Genomic DNA, 25262 nt, shown 5'->3' with positions numbered 1-25262 from the left:
TGCTAAATGACCTTTTCACCACCTTGTCTACCTGTGATGCCAATTTCAACGAACTGTGTTCTTTTACTCATAAATTCCACTGTTCCATTACACTCCTCCTGGTGCCGGACCATTCACAGCACAAGTTCTACACTGGTTTGCATCACCTCATGTTTATCTGTATTGAAATCCATTTTCCACTCCTCAGCCCACTTCTCTAACTGATCAGGAACCCCTTTAATCTACAATGTCATTCTTCACCATCAACACCTTGTAACTAAATAGGCAATGCAGCTGGTCGGAGGGCAACCCTGCTGATTGCACACCCACTCACACTCAGTGTACAGTAATTCATCCAATTCATACTCACAATCAATCTTCCACAACCATTCACATTTACCTTCCCACGCCCATTCACCATCATAAAATCATTCACACTCACAGTTACACGCCCACTCACGATTGCACGTTCATTTAGTCACCATCACACACATATACACACAGATGTCCACATTCATGCCACCACCCTGACACACCTACAGAAACTTTCTTGTACATCCACACACACTCACACCATGACACTTCTAGACACAAACACATCCTACATTCTCACTCACACATACCCAGGTACCCCCTAAGACTGCGCCTTTACTGGAGAGCTGTGGTACATCGCGTACCCGAGGTTCACTGACTGAGACAGCAGCTCCTGTGGCAGCTTCCTTGTTCAGCCTGGCCTCGCGCGTGCACAGACAGACAATAGGTTTTTTTATTCTGCAGTTTCATGATGAATTACTGAAGATTCTGCATCACAGCTGCTTGACTGACAATCACTGTGGGCCAAGCTACCCTACCTTCCCCCGCAATGAGTCATCGGCAGCGTACTAGTGACGCCACTGGACAATATCCAGATAACAATTCCTGCATCCAGCAGCCACACAAACACTTTCACAACGTCTGCTCTCATTGGGAGCTCCACACCATCTGCATACAGACGAGAGGGGTACAGACAGGAGCCATGTATACAAACATGTACAGACAGAGACACCCGTGCGCAGACGGAGACGTCTGTATACACGTTCGTACAGACAGCGAGCTGCGTAGAGCACAGACAGACATGTACACAGAGAACCTGCGGAGAGACAACTACCAACGTACAGAGACAGTCGCCTGTGAACAGAGACCCTTGAACAGAGATCCAGGTACAGAGACCCGCGCACGGACTGTGCCTGTGTACACTGTCTGTGCACAGACGGAGACTTTTGTACAGATAAAGACCCGTCAACAGACAGACAACCGCGTACTAAGTAGTGTGGAGTGAGAGATTCTGAAGCGGGTCGATAGTTCAGACCTCAGTGCGAACGGAGTCAGAGGGAAAAGAAAACAATGAACGCCAGACAAACAGGGCCACTAACTAAAACTCTCAAATGGAAAGCAAAGCCAGCACTGCGGCTGAAAGGAATAACTGAATATAACACCGATATAGTACTGCTAGTCTTCAGAGTCAGTTTTTTTTATCATCAAAACATATTTTATTCACAATAAAATGATTTACAATAAACCATTCAATGACTCTGGGTACTTTACAGCCATTACCAATACATTCTGTACAGTTCAACAATTTCAGCCACTCCCGTTGCATTCGGCTGGTTCATATTGTATTCCCCGCCACCCACTCCCACAGGAGAAGCCCTAACCCCGCTCCGTCCCCACCGGGCCCTTGCGGTGGCTGCAGCGAGTTTGAGTTTGTCCCTCAGCACGTACTCCTGCAGCCGAGAATGTGCCAGTCGGCAGCATTCCCCCACGGATATCTCCGTGTGCTGGTAGACCATCAAGTTTCGGGCCGACCAAAGTGCGTCTTTGACCGAGTTGATGATCTGCCAGCAGCACCGGATGTTGGTCTCCATGTGCGTCCCCGGGAACAGCCCGGAGATCAGAGAGTCCTCTGTAACGCAGCTGCTGGGGATGAACCCCGACACTGCCTCTTCCATCCTTCTCCACGAACACACAGTGTGCAAAGAGGTGGGTCACCGACTCCTCCTCTCTGCAGTCCTCCCGTGGGCAGAGGGGTGTGGAGGTGACGTTCCGGGCGTACAGGAGGGATCGGACTGGGAGGCCCCTCTCACCACCAGCCAGGCGAGGTCTTGGTGCCTGTTGCTGAGGTCTGGCGATGAGGCATTTTGCCAGATGAACTGGACGGTCTGCTCAGGGAACCACCCCACTGTGTCCATCGCGTCCTTCTCCTGCAGGACCTTACGTGCTGACCACTGCCTGACGGCCCTGTGGTCAAAGGCGTTGACCTGAAAGAACTTCTCTACGAAGGACAGGTATGGCGGCAACGACCAGCCGACTGGGGCGTTGCGCGGGAAAGGGGTCAGGGCGACAGGTAGAACCTGGGCACATGGTGGTACTTGGTGCCCACGTACCTGGGATCCACACACAACCTGATGCAGCCACACATTGGGAACGTCCCCCTGCCCCGCTCCATCTTGGATCCCCAGGTGAACCTGCAGACGGCTCGGGCCACGCCTGCACCAAGCACCTGATGACCAGGTTCCTGCCCGTTACAGATAAGGAGCGCGCTCCCCACAGTCCCAGCTTCTGTTTCACCTCATTGCTCGCTCCCACCCCCGAACCAGATCCCCAACACTTTCACGTAACCGGGCCTGATGGTGAAGGGGACGCTGCATCGGTCGGGCCAGTTGCCGAAGAGCATGGCCTCGCTCTTCGTGCGGTTGACCCTGGCCCCCGACTCCTGCTCGAACTGTTCGCAGATGCCGATCAGCCTGTGAACCGACCTCGGATCGGAGCAGAAGACGGTGACGTCGTCCATGTACAGGGAGGTTTTGACTTGGGTCCCTCCGCTGCCTGGCAGCGTCACTACCTCCTATGCCCCCATCCCTCCTGATGGCTTCGGCAAAGGGTTCTATGCAGCACACGAACAAGACGGGGGAGAGAGGGCAGCCCTGCCTGACTCCAGACCTGATGGGGAAGATGTCTGTTTCCCACCCGTTGACCTGGACTGCGCTACAGATGTCTGTGTAGAGCAGTTTGATCCAATTCCGGATTCCCTCCCCAATCCCATTTTGGAGAGTACATCCGCCATGTCCGTGAGCGTTATCCTGTCGAAGGCTTTCTCCTGGTCCAAGCTGACCAGGCAGGCGTCCACCCCCCTGTCCTGCACGTAGGCGATGGTGTCCCTCAGCAGCGCGAGGCTGTCTGAGATCTTCCTGCCCGGTCCAGCACAGGTTTGGACTGGGTGGATCACCTGTCCCAGAGCAGACTTGACCCTTATGGCGGTAGCCTTGGACAGGATCTTACAGACCACATTCAAAGTCAGACGACTTTATACCGGGGTCGTGGGAGGAGCCACAGGAGCAGTCAGCAGGAGGGGCATGTCCAGACAGGTATAGGTAGTTCACCACATGGTAGACTTGGACAGGATCTTACAGACCACATTCAAAGTCAGTTGACTCGACAGTCCAATTTCTCAAGCAAGGCCAAATGCAAGAAGGCAGCAAAATGTTGCAGTGCTTTGAAGTAGCAGCCTTGGAAAATCGATCCACAACGAGCAAAATGATGGTGTTTCCATTAGACAGGGGCAGACCAGTGATAAAATCTACTGAGAGGTGGGACCGAGGGCGGTGAGGTACAGGTAGTGGACATAAGAGACCTGCAGGACACTGGCGTGATGACTTGTTCCGAGCACAGGTGGGACAGACAGATACAAAGTCGTGGACATCTTGGGAGATAGATGGCCACCAAAATTGTCTCTTCATAAACTCCTGGATCCGTTGAATTCTCGGATGTCCAGCCAGACGCGAGGAGTGACCCCATCCAACACATTGGAACGCAGCGCAGCAGGGACAACAGCGGGTTGGGAGGTACTCTGTCCGGGCCTGGGCCCTCACCTCTGCCCCGATTCCCCAGATCACAGAGCAGTGGGCTCTGGACCGGCAGAGCTGCCAGAAGAGAGCATCGGCCTTTGTGTTCTTCCTGCTGGGACGATAAGTGAGGATGAAATTGAACTGTGTGAAGAAGACCCACCAGGCTTTATAATTTTTTTTATGGTGAAGAAGGAAAAAAAATTATCAACCCTTCCCTCCTCCCCCCTAACATATCCCTGTAGAAAGAGAGAAAAAAAGAGAGAAGAAAAAAGAAAGAAAGGAAGAGTGCTTGGATATCGGAAGATCCCCACATGCTCCATGGAGTTCATAATAGCTTTAGTATATATATATTTATTTCTTTCCCCAAATAACCAATAATTTTATCTTCGGAGCACCTATATAATTAATCCTATCTTTTGTAAATAAGGGTGCAAAATTTTCAGAAATATTTCTTATTTATCTCTTAAATTATAAGTAATTTTTTCGTGGAATACAGCTGAAAATTTCATTCTTTCAACGATCTATACTTAAGTATGAATCCGATTTCCAAGTAACTGCAATAGCCTTTTTGGCTACTGCCAATGCAGTTTTTATGAATTCTTTCTGATATTTATTCAGTTTGGATTTCAATTTTATCCCTTCAATATCGCCTGGTAAAATTAATGTTGGATTATGTGGCAGTTGTGTTCCAATATTTTGTTCCAATAAAACTCTTAAATTTGTGCAAAAAGGTTGAATTTTAAAACAAGACCAAGTGTAAAAAAGTACCAATTTCTTCTTTTTCAATCTTTTTATTGATTTTCACATATACACAAAAAAAAATAACATAATAATAAGTAAATTATAAATACAATAGACTTGAAATCACATTGATAATAAGATAATAATATCCTACTAAACATCAACAAAAGAAAGTACCTTAATCAAGTCCACATGATTATATGAAAAAAAAACAAATAGCCATTAAAAAAGAAAAAAAAAATATTAAAAAAATATGTGAGAAAAAATATATATTAAAAAAAAATAAAACACTAAACTAAACTAACATAGGCAATAACAACAGTTTACAAGTATAAGATAGTGTCAAAGAACTCCGGAACTCCATACCTGAACATGAATAAGCAGAAAGGTCCGGAAAAGGCCAAATTAATTCATATGAAAATGTCGAATAAACGGTCTCCAAGTTTCTTCAAATTTAATTGATGAGTCAAAAATAGTGCTTCTAATTTTTTCCAAACTCAGATAAGAAATAGTTTGAGAAAGCCACTGAAATGTAGTAGGAGGATTTACTTCTTTCCAATTTTGTAGTATAGACCTTCTGGCCTTCTAAAAAGTACCAATTTCTTGATTACATCGGAAACATTGATCAGATAAATTAGGGTTTAATTTATTCATTTTTGTGCATAATATATAATTGATGTAAAAAATTATATTGCACTAATCTTAACCGGACATTTGTTGTAGTAGTCATACTGTCAAGACATAGTCTTGACCAACTTGTTTCTTCAATTTTAATATTCAAATTGAATTCAAATCAGTTTCCCACTTTTGTCTTGACTTATGAATTCCTTGTTTAATTGACTGTTTTTGAATCAAACTATACATACAAGAAATAATTTTTTAAAATTTCCCTTTTTGAATTAAAGTTTCTATTTCATTAGGTTTCGGCAATAACATTGTTTGACCCAGTTTATCTCTTAAATAAGCCCTTAATTGGAAATAACAAAAAAGTGTTGTTTGATATTTTGTATTTATTCTTTAATTGATCAAATGACATTAATATACCTCCTTCAAAACAATCTCCTATATATCTAATCCCTTTTTGAAACCAATTGTATAAAAGTTGGTTATCCATTGTAAAAGGAATAAGTTTATTTTGAATTAAAGGTCTCTTTGCTAATAAAGATTTCTTTAACTCATCATCAACATTTATCTTATTCTATAAATCAATCAAATGTTTTAATATAGGAGATTCTTTCTTTTCCCGTATCCATTTAGATTCCCATTTATATATAAAATCTTCTGGAATATTTTCTCCTATTTTATCTAATTCTATTCTAATCCATGCCGGTTTATCTTCATCAAAAAAAGATGCAATAAATCTAAGTTGATTTGCTTTATAATAATTCTTCAAGTTTGGAAGTTGTAACCCTCCTAGGTCAAATTTCCATGTCAATTTTTCCAACGATATTCTTGACATCTTACCTTTCCAAAGGAACTTCCTCACATATTTACTTAACTCTTGAAAACACTTCTGCGGTAATTGTATTGGTAGTGTTTGGAATAAATATTGTAATCTAGGGAATATATTCATTTTTACAGCATTTACTCTGCCTACTAATGTTATTGGTAATGTAATCTATTTATCAAGATCTTCTTGAATGTTTTTCAATAATGGTAAATAATTTGATTTATATAAATTCTTTATATCATTATCAACTCTTATACCTAAATATTTTATACCATTTATCAGCCATCTAAATTGAGTTATTAGTCAACGTTGACTATAATCTCCTTTAGTAAGAGGTAGAATTTCACTTTTATCCCAATCTATTTTGCAGCCTGATATTTTCCAATATTCTTCCAATCTAGAAGATAATTTATGCAGCGAATACAATGGGTTTGTTAGATAAAGCAAAGCATCGTCAGCAAATAAATTAATCTTATATTCCTCCTGGTCAACTCAGAAACCCATAATATCTGGGTCCATTCTAATTAATTCAGCTAATGGTTCTATCGCCAACACAAATAAAGCAGGTGATAATGGACAACCTTGCCTAGTTGACCTTGTTAACTGAAATGATGTTGAAATTTGACCATTTGTTTCTACTTTAGCTTTGGGATTAGTATTTAAGGTTTTAATCCATTTTATAAAAGATACTCCTAATCCATATTTTTCCAATACCTTAAATAAAAAATCCCATTCCAATCTATCAAATGCTTTTTCTGCATCTAAGGCAACTGCCACACTCATTTCCTCCCTCTTTTGTGCCAAATGAATTATGCTAAGTAACCGAGTTACATTATCTGCCGATTGTCTATTTCTGATAAATCCTGTTTGATCCATATGTATTAATTTTGATAAGTATTTAGATAATCTATTAGATAAAATTGTTGCTATTATTTTATAGTCGGTATTCAACAAAGAAACAGGTCTATATGATGTTGGCTTTAAAAGATCTCTATTTTTTTTGGCAATACTATTAAAATAGCTGTTGAAATAGATTCTGGAAGTTTATGCATTCCCTCCACTTGGTATATTAACTCCATAAAAGGAGGAATTAGTAAATCTTTAAACTTTTTATAAAATTCGGGAGGAAAACCATCTTCTCCTGGGGATTAATTACTCTGAAGTGATCCTAGAGCTTCTTCGACCTCTTTTAATGTAAAAGGCATATCTAATCCCTTCGGTTCTTCCGAATTCAATTTTGGAAGAGTTATTTGTGATAAAAACCTTTCTATCTTGACATTATCATTTTGTGATTCTGTTTGATACAGTTCAGAATAAAAATTCTTAAAAGTTTCATTAATTTCTAAAGGTTTATAAGTAATTTTATTTACACTTATTCTAATTGTATTTATCGTTTTGGAAATCTGGTCTGTTTTTAACTGCCAAGCAAGAATCTTGTGTGATCTTTCACCTAGTTCGTAATATCTCTGTTTAGTTCTCATAATTGCTTTTTCTGTTCGGTATGCCTGAAGTGTATTATATTGTAACTTCTTGTTAACAAGTAGTCTTCGTTTTTCTTCTGTCATATATCTTTGAGATTCTTTTTCTAATTTTGTAATCTCTTTTCCCAATTGATCTATTTCTACCATATATCCTTCTTAATTTTAGAAGTATAACTTATTATCTGACCTCTCTCAAATATGCCTTCATTGCTTCCCATACTATAAATTTATCATCAACTGAATGTAAATTTGTATCTAGAAAAAACTGAACCTGCTTTTTCATGAAATCACAAAAATCTTGACGTTTTAATAATATTGAATTAAATCTCCATCTGTAAATCGATTCCTCTTTATCCATCATTATCATTGGCATTATCAAGGGGAATGATCTGACAATATTCTTGCTTTATATTCCATATTTTTCACTCTGTCTTGAATATTCATTGATAATAGGAAAAAATCTATCCTTGAATAAGTTTTATGTCTATTTGAATAAAATGAGTAATCTCTTTTGGATTAATTCTTCTCCATATATCAATCAAATTTAAATCTTTCATCAATGATAAAGTTAATTTTGCTACTTTTGATTTTGTAACAACCTTTGTTGATCTATCTAAAACTGGGTCTCGACAAAAATTAAAATCTCCACCTATTAATATTTTGTCATGTGCGTCAGCCAAATTCAAAAAGGCCTCTTGTATAAATTTTACATCATTTTCATTTGGTGCATAAATATTCATGAGTCCATAGTTCTGAAAAGATTTGACAATGTATAATTACATATCTCCCCGCAGAATCAATACATTTTGTATTTTAATTGGTAAAGTTTTATTAACCAAAATTGCTACTCCCCTCGCCTTTGAATTAAATGAAGCTGCGATAACATTTCGGACCCAATCTGTCTTTAATTTCTGATGTTCTATCTCTGTTAAGTGTGTTTCTTGTAAAAAAAGCTATATCTATTTTCATTTTCTTAATGTATGTTAAAATTCTTTTTCTTTTCACCAGTCCATTAAGCCCATTAACATTAAAACTTTAAAAATTCAGTAAATTCGTCATTATTTTTAACAGGGTTACTCCAGTCTATAGTAATACCTAACTTTTCAACTTTCTTTGTACCTTGGGGAATCTTTTTAAAATTCTCCGTGTTGCTATGTGTCTCCCCTCCACCCCCCCCCCCCCCCCGATTGTCCAGGCAAAGAAAGAAAGATTAAAGAAAAATAGATTATAAAGAAAAAATAACAAAATACCCCCCTACTACTGTTGTGAATAAAAAAAACACAAAATTACCCCCCTCCGTTGTACGGGTCATGGCAATCGCCATGATTGCGCACGTGAATCCTGTAGCAATCGATCCCAAGTTCCCCCAGCTCCCCTGTAACATAAAAAAGTATATGTAAGAGAAGAAAAAAATATCACTACTCTTGATTAATATTTCTCAAATTTTTACCTTTCTCCCCCTGTATCATATAATTAAGAATATATTTAAATATTTTTCTGTCCTTAAACATCCATCAACTCCATTCACTGTCCCTGTCTTCATCTTTAATCCATTTCACTTTTAAATCTTTGGCTGTGGTTCGCAAATATTTGGGAGTTCTTGTGCAAATTCTTCCGCATCCCAATAATCAGTAAAAAATCTTCTTTTTCCGTCATCCAAAAAAATTATCAGGGTTGCAGGATGGTGCAAAATAAATTTATAACCCTTTTCCCATAAAACTTTTTTCACTGGGTTAAATTCCTCCTTTCTCTTCAAAAGGTCATAACTTATATCAGGATAGTGTTACGTACCCCGTAACTGGGTCACTTACCAGCAAAGATAGAGAGGTCCGTTGAAGTCTGATGGTACTATTTTTAACAGTATTTATTGATAAAAAAACACAAAAATAATATCAATGCAAACATACAGATAATATACGTCGTCAATACTAAATCTAAAAGCGCTGGTATAATAATAAATAAGAAATAGCTCTATCGTTGTCTAGGGGAAAATGTATTGTCCGTTACCTTCCAACTCAACCTGTAATTGATTCACAGGCTTTGTGGTACCACGCCATTTTCTCTGTAACCTGGTTGCTGCCTTTGGTATCAGTCCAGCCTTTAAATTTTCTTCATTCAATTTGGGAACTACACATTTCCCTTTTCCTTCAATAATAATATTCATCTCCCCACTAACTTTTAACACACCTTCGAGCACAAACACCTGGGAACTCTCACTTCCCACTATTACCAAGGTTAACCCTTTCTTCCCTGAACCAAGTCTATCTGACCCACAAGGACTGCATTCCTTTTCAACTGAATCAAATACCTCAGTCTTTTTCTGAGCTCCATTACTAGGTTCAGTACCACGTGCATCCACATCTTGGACACACTCAAACGGGACATTTGCCTCTTCCAGGCTTTCAATACCCATACCCGATCCAAATTCTAAATTCCCCTGATTCTCCCAGCTGCTCTTTGGGCAACTCTCTTCCGGAGTAAACTCAAACCCGCGGGCTGAAACAACCTCATCTGCCAACCCAGCAGACTTCTTCAAGGCAAGGGCACCCTTTTCATCTAGGACTGCCCTCACTATTACCAAGGTTCCAACCTTAATTTCTCCAACTCTAACTGAGCCGTCCCACTAGCTGGTACCTTTTCAGGGATATTTTCCAATACCTCAGCTGCAAACACATTCTTCCCAATATAATACTGAGTTATGGCCCTCCGCACCTCCCGCTTTTTCATGGACAACCTCACCTCTGCGAGGTTTAGCCCTTTTGCCAGATTTATCAAGTCCGATTTGGTGGCCGCCTCTAGAGTCGGGTTTTCCATAAATTCATCCACGTCCATCTTTGCTGGTTTCCCGTCTGGCTACCCACGTAACCAGATCCAAGTTTGGACTTACAAGCCCGATTCGCTGGCCTCCCAATTTGGTGTCAAATCCCGGACGAGCCCCCAATTGTTACGTACCCCGTAACTGGGTTACTTACCAGCAAACATAGAGAGGTCCGTTGAAGTCTGATGGTACTATTTTTAACAGTATTTATTGACAAAAATACACAAAAATAATATCAATGCAAACATACAGATAATATACGTCGTCAATACTAAATCTAAAAGCACGGGTATAATAATAATCAATAAGAAATAGCTCTATCGTTGTCTAGGGGATAATGTATTGTCCGATGGAAATATAAAAGTCACTCAAGTTCATTCAAGCTGCAGCTTTTTGGTTGGAGAGAAAGACGGATGTTTAACTTGCCCGTTCCTTTTATGATGTCAATCCTTCGAGAGTCGTTGGGGGCTGATTTCCCTGTTGTTAGCTAAAGCCGTTCTCCTGAGGCAAGGCCACCAATTCCGAGGCAAATGGAAAAGGACGCATGTGGCTTTCCACCGGCTTTCGCTATTACGCTGTTACAGGATGTCGAGTGTTTCTTCTGGTGCGTCTGAGGGGCTGTTCCCACAGACCCTCTTTTATCCCCACTCACGGGGTCTCAGATGTCAATCAGGTTGGGGAGAATGCCATCCCCCAACCAGCCCACGTTGCCTGATTCCTTGAGGGGATCGATGAATAGCACAGCGCTCAATACACAATTCCGTCTCCAAGAGACAATAGCCGGTATCAATGGTTCCGCCTTTCGGAGGCCAGGACACATTCCAAACTCTTTGTGAATTCTGCATGTCTTTCTCTCATTACCTGGGTCTCCTGACCTGACTTAATAGCGATCTTGCGATTCTCAAAAAGGAGGTGGGGGAGCACAGGCGTAACAACAGAAAATAACTATTTTCCCTTCTATCATCAATGGCCCGTTTCTCTTTCTGGCACTTTGGGCAGCTGCCTTCAGGATCTTTTCTTTATCCTGATATCTTAAGCATTTTATCAAGATTGATCGTGGGTTTTGATCAACTTGAGGTCTTGATCTTAAGGCTCCGTGAGCCCTTTCAATTTCAATTAATTGGGTTCCTTCTTCCATTTCCAAAATTTCCAGAATCTATTTTTGAAAATTTATTGGATCCTCTCCCTCTATACCTTCTTTAAGTCCAACAATCTTAATATTATTTCGTCTGCTAAAATTTTCAAGTACATCCACTTTTTTCAACAATCATTTTCTTTCTGATGTCCAGGCAAAAATATCATCTTCCATTTTATTTACTCTATCGATGGTGTCTCCCGTTGTTTCTTCCAAGTTTTTAATTTTCTTGTCCATTTTGTCCTGTCTTTTCAACATTTTATCAAACATAATCTTCATATTTTTAATATCTTTTTAAATTACTTTTAATGCTTTTAATTCATGCATTATTTGCACTAAAGATTTTTTATGTCTCCAATATCACCTCCAACCTCTTCCTGTTGCTCTTCTTTGTTTGTCTCTTCATCTTCGTCTGATTTACCCAGAGAATCTGATTCCACCACATATTCACTTTCACTTTCAGTTCCGATCATAGCTGGGATTTGTAGTTTGGGTTGCTCGTGTTTGCGCATGCCCCTTCCTTCACACATGCCCCTTCCTTCACGCATGCCCCATCCTTCACACATGCCCCTTCCTTCACGCATGCCCCTTCCTTCACACATGCCCCTTCCTTCACACATGCCCCTTCCTTCACACATGCCCCTTCCTTCACGCATGCCCCTTCCTTCACGCATGCCCCATCCTTCACACATGCGCAATTCCTTCACACATGCCCCTTCCTTCACGCATGCCCCTTCCTTCACACATGCGCAATTCCTTCACACATGCCCCTTCCTTCACACATGCCCCTTCCTTCACACATGCCCCTTCCTTCACACATGCCCCTTCCTTCACACATGCCCCTTCCTTCACACATGCCCCTTCCTTCACGCATGCCCCTTCCTTCACACATGCCCCTTCCTTCACACATGCCCCTTCCTTCACGCATGCGCAATTCCTTCACACATGCGCAATTCCTTCACACATGCCCCTTCCTTCACGCATGCCCCTTCCTTCACGCATGCCCCTTCCTTCACACATGCCCCTTCCTTCACGCATGCCCCTTCCTTCACGCATGCCCCTTCCTTCACACATGCCCCTTCCTTCACGCATGCCCCTTCCTTCACACATGCCCCTTCCTTCACGCATGCCCCTTCCTTCACGCATGCGCAATTCCTTCACACATGCCCCTTCCTTCACGCATGCCCCTTCCTTCACGCATGCCCCTTCCTTCACGCATGCCCCTTCCTTCACACATGCCCCTTCCTTCACACATGCCCCTTCCTTCACGCATGCCCCTTCTTCACGCATGCGCAATTCCTGTTGCTCGTTTTTTTTTGGAGAGGGTTGATGTTGCCGCAGTTTCCTGTTCTGTACCGCTGAAGGTAAAATGCACTTGAGCCCGAGGCTCTTTCATAGCGGCCGGCCTTGATTCTTTTCCAACTTGTATTGTCTTCAAAGTAGTAGTTTTCTTCTGCTTCTGTTTAGGAGACATATCTTAAGACAATCCTGAGTGGTTTATAAGTAATTTTTAAAAAGTATTTACTAACTTTTCTTCACTTAAACATTATTTTACTGGTTTTTCATGGGAGAGCTGGATTTCCACGTCTAGATCGTATGTCATCACGTGACGTCCCCCGAGCCCACCAGGCTTGACGAGAGTTGAGTCTCTTAGCTCTGAAAATTGGAGAGGTTCGTGTAATCTGTCCAGACCAAAAATGGATGCTCTGTCCCCTCCAGCCAATGTCGCCATTTCTTCAGGGATTCCTTGACAGTCAGAAGCTTCTGGTTCCCAACATCATAATTCCTTTTGGCCGGAGTCAAGGGACAGGAAAGAAAGGCATAAGGGTGCAGCTGGTTATCTGCAGACAAGCTCTGAGAGAGGACAGCTCCAATGCCTACATCGGATGCATCCACCTCGACAATGAATGGTTGAGATGGGTCTGGGTGTTGCAGCAGTAGGGCTGTGGTGAAACATCACTTTAGCTCGAAAAATGCTTGGTCGGCATTGTCCGTCCGATGGAATCCTGCCGAGGTCTTCTTGGTGAGTGCATTAATTGGAGCCGAAATTCCAGATAAAGGGGCGATAACAGTTTGCAAACTCCATGAAGTGCTGTACCTTTTTGACTGTAGATGGTTTGGGCCATTCTGCAACTGCCTGAACTTTACTAGGGTCCACTTGAACACTGGCTGGGGTGTATATAGCCCAAAAATGACATCTGGTCTTTATGGAATTCACATTTTTCAGGCTTGGCATACAGGTTATTTTCAAGAAGCCATCTGAGTTCTCTCCGGGCATGCTGAATGTGCTCCTTTTGAGAGCGGGAATAGATAAGGATGTCATCTAAATACACAAACACAAACTGGTTCAACGTGTCTCTGAGCACATTGTCATCTAAGCCCTTCAACACAGCGGGGGCATCGGCCAAACTGAAAGGAATCACCAGGTACTCATAGTGGCCACTAGAGTGTTGAAAGCCATTTTCCACTCACTCTCTTATGTGAATCAGATTGTAAGCATTATGCAGATCAATTTTGGAAACTATGGTTGCTCCCTAGAGATGTTCAAATGCAAACGTCAGCAAGGGAAGAGGGTAGCAGTTCTTCACAGTGATGTTGTTCAGGGACCGATAATCAATGCAGGGATGGAGCTTGCCATCTTTCTTGCTCACAAAAAAGAAGTCCACTCCTGCTGGTGAGGTTGACGGACAGATAAACCCTCATGCTCAATGCCTCCTTGATGTATTCCTCCATGGCCATCATTTCAAGATGAGAAAAGGAAAAGAGCCGGCCCGGGGAGGACCAGTGCCAGGTAGGAGGTCTATGGCACAGCTATACGCCAGTGTAGGGGCAGGGTGGTGGCTTTTCTTTTACTGAAAACCTCAAGGAGATCTGCATATTCGTCTGGAATCCCAGACAAGTCCACATCCTTAGCTGACACAGGAGGGGATTCATGGAATGGAGCTTGAGCTGGACCCACACAGGTAGACAGGCATGCTAGTCCCCACTCTTGGAGTACCTTCAGAGACCAATTGATCTGTGGGTTATGTTGGGATAACCAGGGGAGACCAAGTCCCATTGGCAGTTCAGGTGAATTAACTAGATAGAAAGCTATTTCTTCATGATGGTTGCCTTCAAGCACCAGTTGGAGGGGTTGGGTGGAAAGGTGGATCTGGCCAGTTACCAGAGGTTGACCATCCAGAGCCTTGACATTGATCTTTTAATTCCAGAGTTGGAACTCCCCATCTTTGAGCAAGAGAGATGTCCATAAGATTCCTGGCTGCACCAGAGTCGATAAACGCCTTAAGTTCATGGGTCTGAGACCTCCATGACAAGGAAGCTGCAAGCATTACACAATTAGGGGAAGCAGACTGAAGACAGAACCGACCCATCTGGCCTCCCCTCCCTGCTGACAGGTAACTCTTTTTATTGGACGCTTGGGACATGTCGCCCGGAAATGTCTTGCTACAAGAGAGGTAGAAACCCGTTCTCCGGCGCTGCTCACATTCCTCCTGAGGCAGGCACATGCGCCCTACTTGCATAGGCTCCTCCGAGGACTGGGAGCTGGGTGGAGAGTGGGGACGGTTGGGGGAAAGAGGGCGAGGGAAGATGGTGACCAGGCGGCGCGTAAGAATTTCAAGAGCAAGAAGGCTGCGAGTGAACTGCTGATTCTTCAGAGTGAAGGAGTTTTTTACTACTCGGGTTAAAGGGAGGCGAGACTGTGCAGGCACGTGACGTCAGCCAGTAGAACGCGGAAGGTTTAAAAGCGCCTCGTCCCATTACCGCCATATCCAGCAGGCAGCGGAGTGAAAGGGCTTTGGCTCAATGGGACTAGGCGAGGTGGGTTTAACTGTGTTAAATGCGGAAAGGAAGTAGTATGTGTATGAAGCCACTTTTCTGTGCTCGGTGTCAGGTGTGGGAGGTCCTGGAGTCTCCCAGCCTCCCAGATGGCCATATCTGCACCAGGTGTGTCGAGCAGTGGCTCGTGAGGGACTGAGTTAGGGAACTGGAGATGCAGCTCGATGACCTTCGCCTGGTCAGGGAGAACGAGGAGGTGACAGAGAGGAGTTATAGGCAGGTGGTCACACCTGGACCACGGGAGACAGACAAGTGGGTCACAATCAAGAGGGAGAAGGGGAAGAGTCAGGTACTAGAGAGTACCCCTGTGGCTGTACCCCTGGACAATAAGTACTCCTGTTTGAGTACTGTTGGGGGGGGACAGCCCACCTGGGGGAAGCGACAGTGACCGTGCCTCTGGCACAGAGTCCGGCCCTGTGGCTCAGAAGGGTAGGGAAGAGGAAGGCAGTAGTGATAGGGGACCCTATAGTCAGGGGATCAGACAGGCGATTCTGTGGACGCAGGAAAGAAACTCGGATGGTAGTTTGCCTCCCAGGTACCAGGGTCCAGAATGTTTCAGATCACGTCCAAGATATCCTGCAGTGGGAGGGAGAACAGCCAGAGGTCGTGCTACATATTGGTATCATTGACATTGGTAGGAAAAGGGAAAAGGTCCTGAAAAAAGACTACATAGAGTTAGGATGGAAGTTGAGAAGCAGGACCGCAAATGTAGTAATCTCGGGATTACTGCCTGTGCCATGTGACAGTGAGAGTAGGAATAGAATGAGGTGGAGGATAAATGCATGGCTGAGGGATTGGAGCAGGAGGCAGGGATTCAGATTTCTGGATCATTGGGACCTCTTTTGGGGCGGGTGTGACCTGTACAAAAAGGACGGGTTACACTTGAATCCCAGGGGGCCCAATATCCTGGTGGGGAGGTTTGCTAGGGCTACTGGGGAGAGTTTAAACTAGAATTGTTGGGGGGTGGGAACCAAACTGAAGAGACTGGGGAAGAGGAGCTTAGCTCACAAATAGGGAAAGCTCACAAATTAGACAATGCGAGAGGGAGGATAGGCAGGTGATGGAGAAGAGACGCGCTCAGACCGGAGAAATAGGAAATTAGGAGACCCAGAAGAGGCCTTGGTGGATAGGTTTAAGGAAAACCCCAAGGCATTCTACAAGTATGTGAAGAGCAAGAGGATAAGACGTGAGAAAATAGGACCAATCAAGTGTGACAGTGGGAAAGTGTGTATGGAACTGGAGGAGATAGCAGAGGTACTTAATGAATACTTTACTTCAGTATTCACTATGGAAAAGGATCTTAGTGATTGTAGTGATGACTTGCAGCAAACTGAAAAGCTTGAGCCTGTAGATATTAAGAAAGAGGATGTGCTGGAGCTTTTGGAAAGCATCAAGTTGGATAAGTTGCTAGTTCTGGATGAGATGTACCCCAGTCTACTGTGGGAGGCGAGGGAGGAGATTGCTGAGCCTCTGGTGATGATCTTTGCATCATCGATGGGGACGGGAGAGGTTCCGGAGGATTGGAAGGTTGCGGATGTTGTTCCTTTATTCAAGAAAGGGAATAGAGATAGCCCAGGAAATTATAGACCAGTGAGTCTTACCTCAGTGGTTGGTAAGTTGATGGAGAAGATCCTGAGAGGCAGGATTTATGAATATTTGGAGAGGTATAATATGATTAGGAATAGTCAGCATGGCTTTGTCAAGGGCAGGTCGTGCCTTGTGAGCCTGATTGAATTTTTGAGGATATGACTAAACACATTGATAAAGGAAGAGCAGTAGATGTAGTGTATATTGATTTCAGCAAGGCATTTGATAAGGTACCCCATGCAAGGCTTATTGAGAAAGTAAGGAGGCATGGGATCCAAGGGGACATTGCTTTGTGGATCCAGAACTGGCTTGCCCACAGAAGGCAAAGAGTGGTTGTAGACAAGTCATATTCTGCATGGAGGTCAGTCACCAGTGGAGTGCCTCAGGGATCTGTTCTGGGACCCCTTCTCTTCATGATTTTTATAAATGACCTGGATGAAGAAGTGGAGGGATGGGTTAGTAAGTTTGCTGATGACACAAAGGTTGGGGGTGTTGTGGATAGTGTGGAGGGCTGTCAGTGGGACATTGATAGGATGCAAAAGTGGGCTGAGAAGTGGCAGATGGAGTTCAATCCAGATAAGTGTGAAGTGGTTCATTTTGGTAAGTCAAATATGATGACAGAATATAGTACATATTAAGATATATATATTATAAATAACATAGTAAGACTCTTGGCAGTGTGGAGGATCAGAGGGATCTTTGGGTCCGAGTCCAAAGGACACTCACAGCAGCTGCGCAGGTTGACTCTGTGGTTAAGGAGGCGTACGGTGTATTGGCCTTCATCAATCGTGGGATTGAGTTTAGGAGCCAAGAGGTAATGTTGCAGCTATAAAGGACCCTGGTCAGACCTCACTTGGAGTTCTGTGCTCACTTCTGGTCGCCTCACTATAGGAAAGACATGGATACTATAGAAAGGGTGCAGAGGAGATTTACAAGGATGTTGCCTGGATTGGGGAGCATGCCTTATGAAAACAGGTTGAGTGAACTCGGCCTTTTCTCCTTGGAGCAATGGAGGATGAGAGGTGACCTGATAGAGGTGTATAAGATGAAGAGAGGCGTTGATCATGTGGATAGTCAGAGGCTTTTTCCCCAGGGTTGAAATGGTTGCCACAAGAGGACACAGGTTTAAGGTGCTGGGGAGTAGGTACAGAGGAGATGTCAGGGGTAAGTTTTTTACTCAGAGTGGTGAGTGTGTGGAATGAGCTGCCGGAAACGGTGGTAGAGGCGGATAGGATAGGGTCTTTTAAGAGACTTTTGGATAGGTACATGGTTCTTACAAACATAGAGGGCTATGGGTAAGACTGGTAATTGCTAAGGTAGGGACATGTTCGGCACAACATTGTGGGCTGAAGGGCCTGAATTGTGCTGTAGGTTTTCTATGTTTCTAAGTTCAAAACATTCTTTCCCTCTCCACTCAATCACCCGGTGTCAACTCGAGCAGCCAGATTTATCAGGTCATCCAGACTCTCCTGCACGTCCCGGACGGCGATCTCATGCCAGACCCCTGCGTTCAGTCCACGCTGGAAGGCAGTGATAAGAGTTCTCTCATTCCAACCTGTCTCTACTGCAAGGGTATGGAATTTAACTGCTTAGGCTCCCACCATTCCTCTGCCTTGTCACAGGTCCAAGAGTTGGTGGGCAGCCTCCTGACCCTGTACTGGAAGATCAAAAACCCTCCTTAACTCCATCACAAAATGTCAGAATGACCGGGCTGCGGGGTATCCCTACTCCCATAAAGTGTTGAACAGGCTGAGTGGAGGCCCATCAAGAAGATTGACTGTGTACGCCAGTTTTCGCGCATCATCACCAAAACAACCAGGCTGGGCTTAGAATGTCACCTAGCATTGGGTAATAAAATACCTGCAGCCATCGGGATCACCAGAATATCTGCCTGGAGGTGGAATACTCGGCTCCTGTATGAACACGGGAATCAGTTCAGGTCCGGGCGCGAGAGCAGAAGCAGGGATTGTCAGGGCAGCAGGAAAGGAGGACCTGCAAGATGCTGTGAGCGGACTGAGGCGAGAACGTTCACGGCTGTAAGTTGACGCTGGCTGTATCAACAGTGAGCTCGTGGATTGATGGCCGTGAGAGTGGAAATCGTGGAGTGAGAGATTCTGAAGCGGGTCGATAGTTCAGACTTCAGTGCGACCGGAATCAGAAGGAAAAGAAAACAATGAACGCCAGACAAACAGGGCCACTAACTAAAACTCTCAAATGGAAAGCAAAGCCAGCACTGCGGCTGAAAGGAATAACTGAATATAAAACCCTAATGCAATTTAATGTGGATAAATGTGAGGTTATCCACTTTGGTTGCAAGAACAGGAAAACAGATTATTATCTGAACAGTGGCTGATTAGGAAAAGGGAGATGCAACGAGACCTGGGTGTCATTGTACACCAGTCATTGAAGGTGGGCATGCAGGTACAGCAGGCGGTGAAAAAGGCAAATGGTATGTTGGCATTCATAGCAAAAGGATTTGAGTACAGGAGCAGGGAGGTTCTACTGCAGTTGTACAAGGCCTTGGTGAGACCGCATCTAGAGTATTGTGTGCAGTTTTGGTCCCCTAATCTGAGGAAAGACATTCTTGCCATAGAGGGAGTACAGAGAAGGTTCACCAGATTGATTTCTGGGATGGCAGGACTTTCATATGAAGAAAGACTGGATCGACTAGGCTGATACTCACTGGAATTTAGAAGATTGAGGGGGGATCTTATTGAAACGTATAAAATTCTAAAGGGATTGTACAGGCTAGATGCAGGAAGATTGTTTCTGATGTTGGGGAAGTAACAGAACGAGAGGTCATGGTTTAAGGATAAAGGGGAAGCCTTTTAGGACCAAGATGAGGAAAAACTTCTTCACACAGAGAGTGGTGAATCTGTGGAATTCTCTGCCACAGGAAACAGTTGAGGCTGGTTCATTGGCTATATTTAAGAGGAAGTTAGATATGGCCCTTGTGGCTAAAGGGATCAGGGGCTATGGAGAGAAAGCAGGTACAGGGTTCTGAGTTGGATGATCAGCCATGATCATACTGAATGGTGGTGCAGGCTCGAAGAGCCGAATGGCCTACTCCTGCACCTATTTTCTATGTTTCTATGTTTCTAAAACCAATACCGCTAGTCTTCAGAGTCTGCTGCCTCGACAGACCAACTTCTCAGGCAAGGCCGAATGCAAACAGGCAACCTAACGTTGCTGTGCTTTGCTCAAGTCTCGCCAAGTGCCGCGACGAAACAATGGAGTTCAATACAATGCAATACTAATTTGCTGACAGGTGCGCATTCACCAGCACAATTGCCGTATCTGCTGCGCTGCTGAATCCGTCGTTGTGACACACAGCCCCATGTACAGGGGCAGCTTGTACAGAGACCAGTTTACAGACAGTCACGTGTACATAGACCTGTGTACAGACGGATGTTCGTATACAGACAGAGTCCTGTGTACAGATGGAAAGCTGTGTACGACAGAGTCCTGTGTACAGACAGTCACACCTGTTTGCAGACAATGATCTAGATACAGAGACACCTTTATACAGACAGACGGCTGTGTACAGGCAGAAACCTGTGTCCAAACGGAGTCCCGTTTACTGGCAGACACATGTGTACAGAGACCTGTGTACAGACACACCACCTGTGCACAGCAGAGACTTTTGAGCAAAAAGACACCCGTGTTTGGACAGACAGCTGTATACAGACAGAGCCCATGTACAACAGAGAAGAGAGTACAGACGGAGACCCCTGTACAGACAGAAACCCGTTTACAGTCAGACACCTGTGTACAGACAGAGCCCATGTACAGACAAAGTCCCGTTTACAGTCAGACACCTGTGTACAGACAGAGCCCATGTACAGAGAGTGACCTGTGTACAAAGTCCTGTTTACAGTCAGACACCTGCGTAAAGATAGAGACTCGGGTAAAGACAAGACCTGTGCACAGATAGAGACCCCTGTAAAGCAGAGACACCCGCACAGACAGAGTCTCGTGTACAAACATTAACCTGTGTCCAGACAAAGACCTATGTATGGACAAACACCTGTCTACAGGTACAGAGAACTTGTGTACTGACACCTGTGCACAGACAGAGACCTATGTGCATGTAACGAGAGTGTCTCGGCCCTCCAGGTGGTCCACAGCAGGGGCGATTGATAAGTTTGTGGCCTAAGGTAGAAGGAGATGAGTTATACCACTCTCATTAAATGCCCGTGGAATTCAACTCTTTGAGTGAAAATGCAGAAAGTTTGAAGTTAATAACACATCTCCTTTTACACTAGGCCACGAACTTATCAATCACTCCCTGCTGTGGACCACTTCTACAAAGAAGGGATCTGTATGCTTCATGACCGCTGGACTAAGTGTGTAAATGTAGGAGGGGTCTATGTTGAAAAATAAATGTGCTAGGTTTGCTAAAATTGACTCCTTCTACCCTAGGTCACAAACTTATCAATCACAACTCGTAGTGCATTGAGATAGAACAAGGTAAATCAATAACAATGCAGAATGAAGTATAACAGCTATAGAAAATGCAGTGCAGATAAACAATAAGGCACAACATCACAATGAGGTAGATTGTGAAGTCAAGAATCCATCTTAACACACTAAAGGATATTTAATAATCTTATATCTGCAGGGTGGAAGCCGTCATTGAGTCTGGTAGTACGTGCTTTCAGACCTTTATATCTTGTGTGTGATGGGGGGAGGAGAGGAATATCCAGGGGGGGTGGGAATTTCATTATGCTGGCTGCTTTACTGAGGCAACGAGAGGTGCAGAGAAGAGTCCATGGAGGGGATCCTGTTTCCATGATGATCTGAGCCATGTCCACATCTCCCTACACTCACGTGCACAGCAAACTTTCAAAGTATATGGATTATCAAAGTATGTACAGAATACAGCTGACATTCATCTGACAGGCAGCCATGAAAAGAAACACCATGGAACCCGTTCAAGACAACATCAAAGAAACGACTTGGTATAGCAGGTGCCATTACACATCTGGAAAGTATGCTTTCTGTGTGCGTTAGTAAAAGGTGGCAGGGACACAGACTTTCATTAGCCTCCTGATGAAGTGGAAATGTTGGTGAGCTTTATTGACCGTGATGTCTACGTGATTGGAGCAGGACAGGCCACTGCTAGTTCTCAACATTCTCAACTTCAATACTATTGACGTAGTCAGGTTAGGGTCCACCTCCCCCTGCCTGAAGTCGATAACCAGCTCCTTGTCTTGCTGAAATGGAGGGAAAAGTAGTCATGACGCATGTCATTGTGCTGTCTATCTCCTTGTACTCGGACTCATCGTTATTTGAGATACGGCCCATTAGAGAGAGTGGAGTCAGAGTCTGAGGACGATACTGCAAAGTGTTTAGAATAATCGTGGTTCAAAGTTCGAAGTACATTTATTATCGAAGTACATACAGTGTATGAATCAACATTGTATATGGTAGATGTACTTTAATAATAAATATACTTTGAACTTTGATATATCTCCATATATTACCCTGAGATTCATTTTCTTGCAGGCATTCAAAAATGAATAATCATGGCGGAGATGTTGCTGCCTCTCGTTACTGGTTGCGGTCTGTTGCTCAGGAAGTCAAAGACCAACAGAGAGAAGCATTAACTCCCAGGGTCCAAAGTTTGGTAGTGAGTTTTCTTGGAATTATAGTTTTGAAGACAGAATTGTTATCAATAAACAAGGCTGACCCAGGGTGTCTTTACTGTCTAGATGCACCAAAGGTAAGTGTGGGGCCAGGGAGCTGGCATCTACCACAGACCTGTTTCAGAAGCTCAGACTGAGAATCTGTTCCCGACAAGAAATTCCTCCCGGACTGAGTCAAAGCGGATGGAATGACAGAATCCCATAGTGGAAGGACAGAGGAAGAATGCTGGGTACAATATGGAGGGCAAGCTGTTGCCCATGTTGCAAGCTCCCCCTCTCCATGCATCTGATGAACCCAAAGGAACAACAGGGACCAGCAGTTTCCAGTCAGTGTTGAATTCAACATATTGCGGCCTTAGGGTCTCCAGCTCTGGATTTTTCCTCAGGGTTTACTCCAGAAGCCTTCCTCATGAGTGGGTACAGCCGCAAGGCAGCGGAGATTTGAGATCAGAGTTTTCCTTCTCCAAGATGAGCTGCCAACCACTGCTGATGAGCCCCGGCTGCCCAAAGATACAGGTTTTAAGGCGCCAGTAACCCTCCTTCGCCTCTTCTCCTGTCAGTGAAAAACGGTTCCACCAGGCTTAGTAGCTAAGCCATGCGTGAAGGCCAGGAGCTGGACTTGGTTGTCAGAGGTTATTTGAGGTGCACGTCATTGGGAGCATTTAATAGGTAGTGGGAGCTCATCTCCATTACTATGCCTGGCTGGTAACAACCTTAAGGAATCCCTGAAGTTCAACACAAAATACTTAAACACCACACTGCCCTGTCCCTGCCTCAGTATTGCAGGCGGCGTCCCTGCTCCCCCACCACCCCAGCACTCCCACTGTCTCTGCCCAGATCCCAGACCTTGATATGGGCTGGGAGAGGAGACGAGGCCAAAACTCCTTCGATCAGTGAAATCCTGGAGCAGGAGCCGCTGTGCAGAGCTGCCACCACCAGGTGGTGCCACTGCTCCAGGAGCTGCTCCATTCCAAGGCAAAATGCTGTAGCTGACGGGCACCCGAAATAAAATCAGCCACTGTTGCCAGTGGTCGGTGGGTCGGACAGCCTCTGGGTAGAGGGAAGCAGATTAATGTCCCTAGTCAATGACCTTTCATCAGAACTGGGAAAAGTTAGAGAGAAATTTGAAATTCTCTTCAATGTGAAGGACGACATCTTCAAAAGGCGATGCTTCAAGAAGGCAACATCCATCCCCCAGGACACGCCCTCTTCTCATTGCTACCATCAAGGAGGAGGTACAGGAGCCTAAAGAAGCACACACGACATTTCAGGAACAGCTTCTTCCCCTCCACCATTCAATTTTTGAATGGACAATGAACCCATCAACACAACCTCACTGTTTTCCCCTCTCTTTTTGCATTACTTATTTTATATATATTTTTTTCTTATTGTAAGTTATTGTTTTAAAAGTTATGTATTGCAATGTAGTGCTACTGCTGACAACAAATTTAATGACATATGCTTCAGATCTTAAGCCTGCTTGTGAATTTGTGAGACACTGGCACTATTATTGGGGAAGGAGCCCAGTACATTACTGTGAGCAGGGTTCTGTGAATCGTATAACTAGGGCTTTAAGGGGGTGGGGCAGAGTAGGTTAAAAATCTTGGAAAAGTATGAATAAAGTAAAAGGTGCAGGAGAGGTACTGAAATCTCCAGAATAAAGAATAAAACAGAAATTTAGAAAGGGATAATAATTTAACTTTAAGCAACATGGAGACAAAATTGAAGAGAGTGGTGAATACAGGACTGATGATGTTATATTTAAATGTATGCTGTATATGGAATAAGGCAAATGACCTATCGTAGTTAGAGATTGTCAGGTATTTCATTGTGAGTCGTGGCTGAAGGTTGGGAGCTTAATATCCAAGGATACACATTGTATTGAAAGGATGGGCAGGCAGGCAGAGGAGGTGGCGTGTCTCTGTTGATAAAAAATAAAATAAAATTCATAGAAAGTGGTGACATAGATTCAGAAGATGTAGAATCTTTGTGAGTTGAGTTAAGAAACTACAGGGGTAAAAAGACCCTGACAGGAGTTGCATACAGGCCTCTGAACAGTAGCCAGGTTGTGGGCTACAAATTACAACAGGAGATAGGAAAGGCATGTCAAAAGGGCAGTGTTACAATAGTCATTGAGGATTTCAATATGAAGGGAGACTGGATAAATTAGAATCCCAGGAGCAGGAATTTGTAGAATGCCAATGAGATAGCTTTTAGACCAGCTTGTGGTTGAGCCTGTTAGGGAGATGGAAATTCTAAATTGATTTGATTCAGGAGCTTACGGTAAAGGAGCTTTAGGAGGTAGCAATCATAGTATAATAGAATTTGCCCTGCAGTTTGAGAGGGAGAAGCTTCTAGGAAGCTAAAGTCAGATGTATTAGTATTACTGTGGGGTAAAGGGAATTATAGTCAGGATAGACTTGGCTAAAGTTGATCGGAAGGGGACGCTAGCAGGGACGACAGCAGAACGGTAATGTCTTGAGTTTCTGGGAGCAATTCAGAAGGCATAAGATAGAGGCATCCAAAGAGGAAGAAGTATTATCAAGGGAAGTCAAAGAAAGCATAAAAGCCAGAGCAAACACAGTAGAGCAAAGATTAGTGGGAAGGTAAAGGATTAGGGAGCTTTTGAATAAACAACAGGCAGGCTAGAGAAAGAAGAATCAGTGGATGTTGAATTTTCGTAAGGTTTTTGACAAAGTGCC

At 43.9% G+C, this 25262-nt stretch overlaps 1 long non-coding RNA gene across 2 annotated transcripts in view; it reads left to right on the top strand.

The window, feature by feature from the left end:
- The first annotated feature begins 1649 nt into the window (after positions 1–1649).
- LOC132396193 (uncharacterized) overlaps positions 1650–25262 on the top strand; it is a 39294-nt gene continuing 15681 nt past the window's right edge. For both annotated transcript variants that reach the window (XR_009512890.1, XR_009512889.1), the window contains exons 1-2: positions 1650–2303; positions 14698–14883. This is a non-coding gene — a long non-coding RNA (uncharacterized LOC132396193). The remainder of the gene's footprint in view (positions 2304–14697; positions 14884–25262) is intronic.

This window comes from Hypanus sabinus, chromosome 6 (genome assembly GCF_030144855.1).
Source record: "Hypanus sabinus isolate sHypSab1 chromosome 6, sHypSab1.hap1, whole genome shotgun sequence".
In the NCBI taxonomy this organism is placed as follows: domain Eukaryota; kingdom Metazoa; phylum Chordata; class Chondrichthyes; order Myliobatiformes; family Dasyatidae; genus Hypanus; species Hypanus sabinus.
This window is presented reverse-complemented; position numbering and strand designations above follow the sequence as displayed.